The sequence below is a fragment of the Grammomys surdaster genome, unplaced genomic scaffold (assembly GCF_004785775.1).
Source record: "Grammomys surdaster isolate TR1022 unplaced genomic scaffold, NIH_TR_1.0 363, whole genome shotgun sequence".
NCBI lineage: Eukaryota > Metazoa > Chordata > Mammalia > Rodentia > Muridae > Grammomys > Grammomys surdaster.
This window is the reverse complement of record NW_021604782.1, coordinates 8,380,682-8,386,681: the sequence shown is the minus strand read 5'-3', so window position 1 is coordinate 8,386,681 and position 6,000 is coordinate 8,380,682. Positions and strand designations below refer to the sequence as shown.

At 44.1% G+C, this 6,000-nt stretch overlaps 1 protein-coding gene across 9 annotated transcripts in view; it reads left to right on the top strand.

The window, feature by feature from the left end:
- The window catches only part of Lpar1 (lysophosphatidic acid receptor 1), a 161,986-nt gene that overhangs the window by 51,121 nt on the left and 104,865 nt on the right, over positions 1–6,000 (top strand). The window contains exon 2 of one of the 9 annotated variants that reach the window (XM_028779924.1): positions 4,640–4,708. The exons of the other annotated variants lie outside the window; for them this stretch is intronic. The gene's annotated coding sequence lies outside the window, so the exon portion shown is untranslated. The remainder of the gene's footprint in view (positions 1–4,639; positions 4,709–6,000) is intronic. 9 annotated transcript variants of the gene reach the window in all.

Sequence of the window (6,000 nt, the reverse complement as noted above, 5' to 3'; positions counted from 1 at the left end):
AGTCTTTTTCTTTCTTTCTTTCTTTCTTTCTTTCTTTCTTTCTTTCTTTCTTTCTTTCTTTCTTTCTTTCTTTCTTTCTTCCTTCCTTCCTTCCTTCCTTCCTTCCTTCCTTCCCTCTCTCCCTCCCTCTCTCCCTTCTTTTTTCTTTCTTTCTTTTTTCTTTCTCTTTCTTCCTTTCTTTCCCCCACGAGGGGACCAACAATATTTTCTTCTCCTGCCATTCTGCGAGGCTGCCTAAAACTGACATGAGGACTAAGCAATTCTTGTGGTCTGACTTCTACTAGGCACCACCTGCCCTCCCACCCTGCCCTTTGCATCCTCAGCTCAGGGGAGCTGCCACTGCCACCCAAGGCTCAGCATCCCTGTGAATGATGGTTAAAGAAATCACAGAAGTGGAAACGTAAGCAGCAGCATTTCAGAGACTTCTGTTTTCATTTAGAGTTAGTACTTTCCAGAATGTAATTTGATTTTGTTTTTCAGATTCTATCATAGATATTGGGTTTTACAGAATCTATTGTTTGACCTAGTGGGACATTTGGGGGAAGAATAAATCCTGGTTCCCCAGTATTTGAGGGCATAATAACATTCAGTCTGAAGCTTGTGATTTTTTTTTTTTAGGATAAGGGATCACTTCAGACACTTGGTATAAAAATTTGTGCTCGGAACAGAACACACCATGATTTCAGTGGGAAGTTACAAATATTTGACTCATAATGTCTTTAGAAGTTTAGTTTAAGGTCAAGTTTTTAATGTCTGTGCTTAATGTGTGGCCACCCACTCTCAGTCCCTCCTTCGATCCTTCCCTCTTTCTCCCTCCCTCCTTCTCCTCCTCCCCTCTTCTTCCTCCTAATCTGCTCTCTTCCCTCCCTTCCTCCCCTTCCCTCCTCCTTGCATCCTTACCCCTCTCTCCTTTCCTGTCTTTTTACTTTCCCTCTCCTTGCCTTCCTCCCCTGCCCTTTTTTCTTTCCTTTTCTTCCCTCATATCCTTTTCTTCTTTCTTTCCTTCCCCTCTCTCTTCCTTGGTATCATCAAGCCTGCCCATGTGAGGGACAGGGTTTACTTTGAAAGTGAGGTATAACGTCATAAAACGGACCCCTAAGTCAGCTCTGGCTTTGCTAAATCAGCATCTTACTTCTGTCTGGTTTCTTACTTATTGCAAAGGATGATAATTCGAAAGGCTCTATTGTGTCCGTGTTTAAATATCTGTCAGGGATGTTAAATGCTGGGAGAGGAGACAAATTGAATTCTTGTTGTAACAGATATGAGGAAAATGGAGAGCAAGGTTTAGTCAAAGCTGAAGTGCAGAAGGTGGGAATACAAATAGCTGTGGTGTGGATAGTGAAGATCGAATGTGTGCCATATTGCTTCACTATGTACTGATAGAGAAGTCTTAAGAACCTTGACACGCTGGGAGCAGAACCTGAAATCCCAACTGTGGAGGAAACAATCAGCATTGCTCAAAGATTGATGGGGACAGTGAAGACCTGAGAGGTGCTTGTCATGGTCCTTGGTGGCGGTGGAGAAGGCCTGGATGTTACTTTAAGGAGTTATGGCTTGTCATTATTTAGCCCCAAGATGCCTGAGACATCCCCCCACCCCCAAGTCATACCAGTTAGCAGCAGAGCAGAGGTAAAATGTTTGAGGGATGACTGAATGAGTGTCCCCCTATGTTCTGTTGGAAAAGCATGGCTAGTAAGTTGTGTGGCACCATTGGCAATTTCTTTAATGCTATTATGTAAAGCTTCTAGAACAATCTGCGTGTCATTTCTTCCTCCCTTACCTCATCCAAATGATAGCTTCCTTTTGGGAAACTTAATTTAGTAAAAACGGATGAGGCTCCTGGGCTGCACAGGGTCTTGTGGGGTCTTTTGAGCATGTGTGTTTGAAGTCACTCTGTAGACAGAATGCTGGCCATGGGATGTTTTCATTTTCTGTTTGGGGTAGCCTGCTGGCTAATGCTAACTTAAACTCTTCTCCACAACTGGCGTTCTTGACCCTGTTTATATTATACATAGTATCTTAACCACAGAGTGGACTATGTGTAGTGCAGACCAGAGAGGGTTGTTATTAGTGCAGAAATAGAGTTAATACATCATTTAAAGGATGGAGGTGGGGTGGAGTGGGGGAGTAGATCTCTAAGACTCCTTCGTAGTTTAACTTCCAATACTCCAATAGAAGTTCCTTGCTCAGAGTAACTAGTAGAGTAGTAAGTACTGATTTTAGTTTTTCATCTCTGAAGCAGTTAGCTCCTTCTGTCTTCTGTCTTGGTGGCATTCCATTGAAGAGTGCAGGACCCCTCTCCTGCCCTCTGCTTTTGTGTGACTGGTGAGAATACATGAGTTTTCAGCCTCATGTCAAGCTGATTTGGGTAAAGACTTTGAATTACCCCTGAGTTTAGAGAGGCTAAGACGACAGATCATTAAAAGAGATTTGGTCAGCATTTTATTATCTTCTGGATATAATTTAATGCATGATCCTCTTAGTTGCTTTCAATTAATTTGTTTATTTAATTTTTTTTAAAAGTTTTTGCAAGGTATGGGGACTTCGGTTTGGCATGGTTAAAGAAAATAGTCAACTAGTTAATTAATTTACGAAGCCCAAGGCTGATGTACTTTATTTTAGGGTTTCTCAAGAGGTCACCTTTTAGCGAGTGATGAATTGTATGTCAATGGCTTGGTTCTTTGTCCTGGTAAGTTACTGTGAGTTCACTATAGTGTTTGTTCTTACACGACCAGCTTGCTGCACCAGGCCCAGGGACATTCTCTTCTGTGCCTGTGGCACAGGGACTCCACCCACCCCCAGTCAGTGCTAAGGAAGCTTTAATCCTGATGTTCACCTCAAAGTCAGGGCTCCCCTCCCCCCTTCTGAAAATGAAAGGGGACTATTTTAATGCATCCATGGATTTAGGTTATAATTTATTTTCTTTTTGTGGTACTGTTTAAAAAAGTGATATAATGACCGGGTAGACTCTTGACTTTAGTTCAGTGCTAAAACAAACATGTACAAGCCCGAGTCGGGGAGGCCAGGATGCGCTTGTGGTAGCACGGAAATAAAGGAAAATGCCTTCAAAACCAGTCTCTTCCTCTAAAGAAAGGGAAAGCTTGGCTGGGAACATGCGGCTTTGGATCTCTGCTTAGGTTGTAACTGTCATTTAAAGGACATCTTGTCTGTCGTGGACATTCTGTGTGCCCGTGCATTCCGAGGGGTAAGCTTCAGCAAGGGCTGCTTCTGGGAACCATTCTCCTCAGCAAGCTTGGTACCCTCCCTTTCCACTTACTCCAGCGCTTCCCATTTCCTGCCTTCTGTGACAGGATCTTATACTGTAGCCCAGGCTAGCCTGAACTATGAAACTCAGCCTGGCTTCTGACTCACAGCAAACCATTCCTGTCTCAACATCCCGAGTGTTTGGATGAGCTACTACACACTTGAGGGGATTTTTTCCCCCATTATCTAAATTTGAAACGATGGCTCAGATTAGTGTTCCTATCTTGGTCACCCTGTATCCCAGTGATTCTCCTAACTCTTCAGTGAGTTTCTGTCCCAGTAAAGGATAGTCCTGGCTTTTTGGAGGGAGAAGGATGCCGGGCAGCAAAAGCAAGATCTGCCCAAGCCCAGTAGTATGTAACTGACTGTCGATGCATGCAGGCCTCGTGCTAAGTACCAGGGATAGACATAAATGAACAATTCAGGTTCCCTCCACCCCTAAGGAGAAGCTAGTGAGGTCTCTGAATGATGGACTTCTGGTACTACGGGGCCATAGAAGGCTAAGGAGCAGGGGCTCCCAAGTCAAGGGTCAAGGCAGTGGAAGTGAAGATGTGGAAGACCTGGGAGGAACCATGGGAGATTAGACTCTGGAAGGACAGTAGGAGAAGATAAGCGAGCCTGAGAACAAAGGGGATCAAACCAGGGAGTCAGGAGGTCTGGAGCTGGGCTCGGTAAGTCAAAAGGCTTTTCTTTCTACATCTGTGAAACAGGAACATGTACTGATATGATTTGCTTCTCAAGTTTAGTTTCTATTCTCATGGGCCCTTCATTTAATCCCGTATCTATGGCTCATCCATCCACCCACCCACCCATCCATCCATCCATCCATCCATCCATCCATTCATTCATTCATTTCATGTACAGTAGGCATTTGCTAAATGTCCATCCAAAGTTGGGGAACAGTTGGAAACAAGCTGTGTAAGGCCTTTTCTGACACGGAGATGGTATTCTATCATGATCTCTCTCTCTCTCTCTCTCTCTCTCTCTCTCTCACTCAACTTTTGACTTTTTCTTCGATTTCTCAGTACTTACAAAGTCCTCAGGGTTTCCCTCAGTGAAGGAGTTGGAGCCTGGTATTCAGGGCTTCATTTTATAAAAGAAAGATAGTTCACCAAGATTTAACTCCAAGTTGGAGAAATATAGTGCCAGACCCAGGGTCTTGTCTGTGGCCTTGGCTTGCTTCCATTCCCTTCTGGATATTCCTGCTTTTGACCCAATTTGTGAATTTCTATGTTCAGTTTATGGCTGTCTTCCTAGAAATTTCAGAGTCTGGTGTTTGACTTTTAAAGTCTTGTTGCTATCACTTAAGAATACAAACATTATAGAAAGCATCCAGCACTGTATCTATTTGTAAAAGTAGATTTTTTTTTTTTAGTCATCCGAACAGTACACATAGGTCTACAGTAAGAGACAAGACCTCTGCCTCGTCAGCTGCTTATCTGAGGTAACTAAGTTGTTGTCAGTTTGTTCTACAACCTTCTATTTTTGGCCTTGGATTACTCAAGCCTAGAACACTGTATGTGCTTGCTTGCATGCATGGCTATATTTTTTATATATTTGTGTGCAATTGTGCCAGCTTGTCTCTATTCATCTCTGTTCTCCCTTGTCTTAGCCAGGCTGTACCGAACGTTGCCATCCAAAGTGACAAGCAGAGGCCAGAATGCATGGGCTCTTTTTAAACACAGCCTGACTTCATCCAGTAGAGAGCTCTTGTCAGTGACTGGAATGACTCTTATGAAAGGGGAAACAGAAAACCATTTCCAGCTGTGTGACAGTCAAAATGAATAATGCCATTGCAGGGTGTGTTCTTTCTACAAGGGCTCTGCTGCCCCTGGGTCTCAAGCAAGGGGAGGAGGGGCGTTTGGGAACATGTGCTAAGCATCTGTGAGCCTTTTGTTAGGTAGAAAATGAGGCACCAGGGGAAGGCCTGGAACCACTTGGGGAATGGAGGAGACAGGTGGAGTTATTCATTATAGGCAGGTTGCCCTGTAAGAGCATTAAACAAAGACTCCTTCCCCCACCTCCTTAGAAGTCTAATCAGGGGATGATAAGGGTCGTGAGTTCTCTTGGAGGAGCCCAGCTCAGCTGAAGCAGAATTGCCTTTTGTCAAGGGGTTGCTTGCCTCCTTGGACTGTGATTTGTTGGGAAAAGGATTATTGTCATGTTGAGAAAAGGAAGCATTCACCCTGCCCCACTCTCTAGTGCAGATCCACAGAGAAGCCCTTGGCTTCCTCTCTGAGTAGACACAAGACACAAAGGTTCAAAGGCCAGGACAAGCTGACTGACTTCTCCAGATTCAGCAACATATTCTTTCAAGGCATTTTTATCTGAGAGCCTGTCAGTTAACTTTCATGCATATGTAAGAGGACTCTGGATCCTCATGCGTGCCTGAGAACACTTAGAAAGAAAAATTAAACAGCAGCCAAAAAAGCACAGGTCTTGCCTCAATTAGATTATAAACATGGAAAGACACGGTCAAAGATGACTCAGATCAGGGAGCCAGTGATAAATATTCCAAACCAAAGTTTACACAGAGTTCTCCACACACTTCTGATGGTGGAGGGTGAGCCCTGCCTGCCTTGAAGTAGTTGAGTGATTGGTACAGCAGCTGGATGCTGGTGTCAGGTCAGTGCCTAAGAGTCAGAAGGAAGGCCCAGAAGGAATTCGAGTGAGTGACAGGCTTGGAGAAGATGCCTGGAATATACGGCTTCTGGCAAATCATGCTAGTGTGCATGG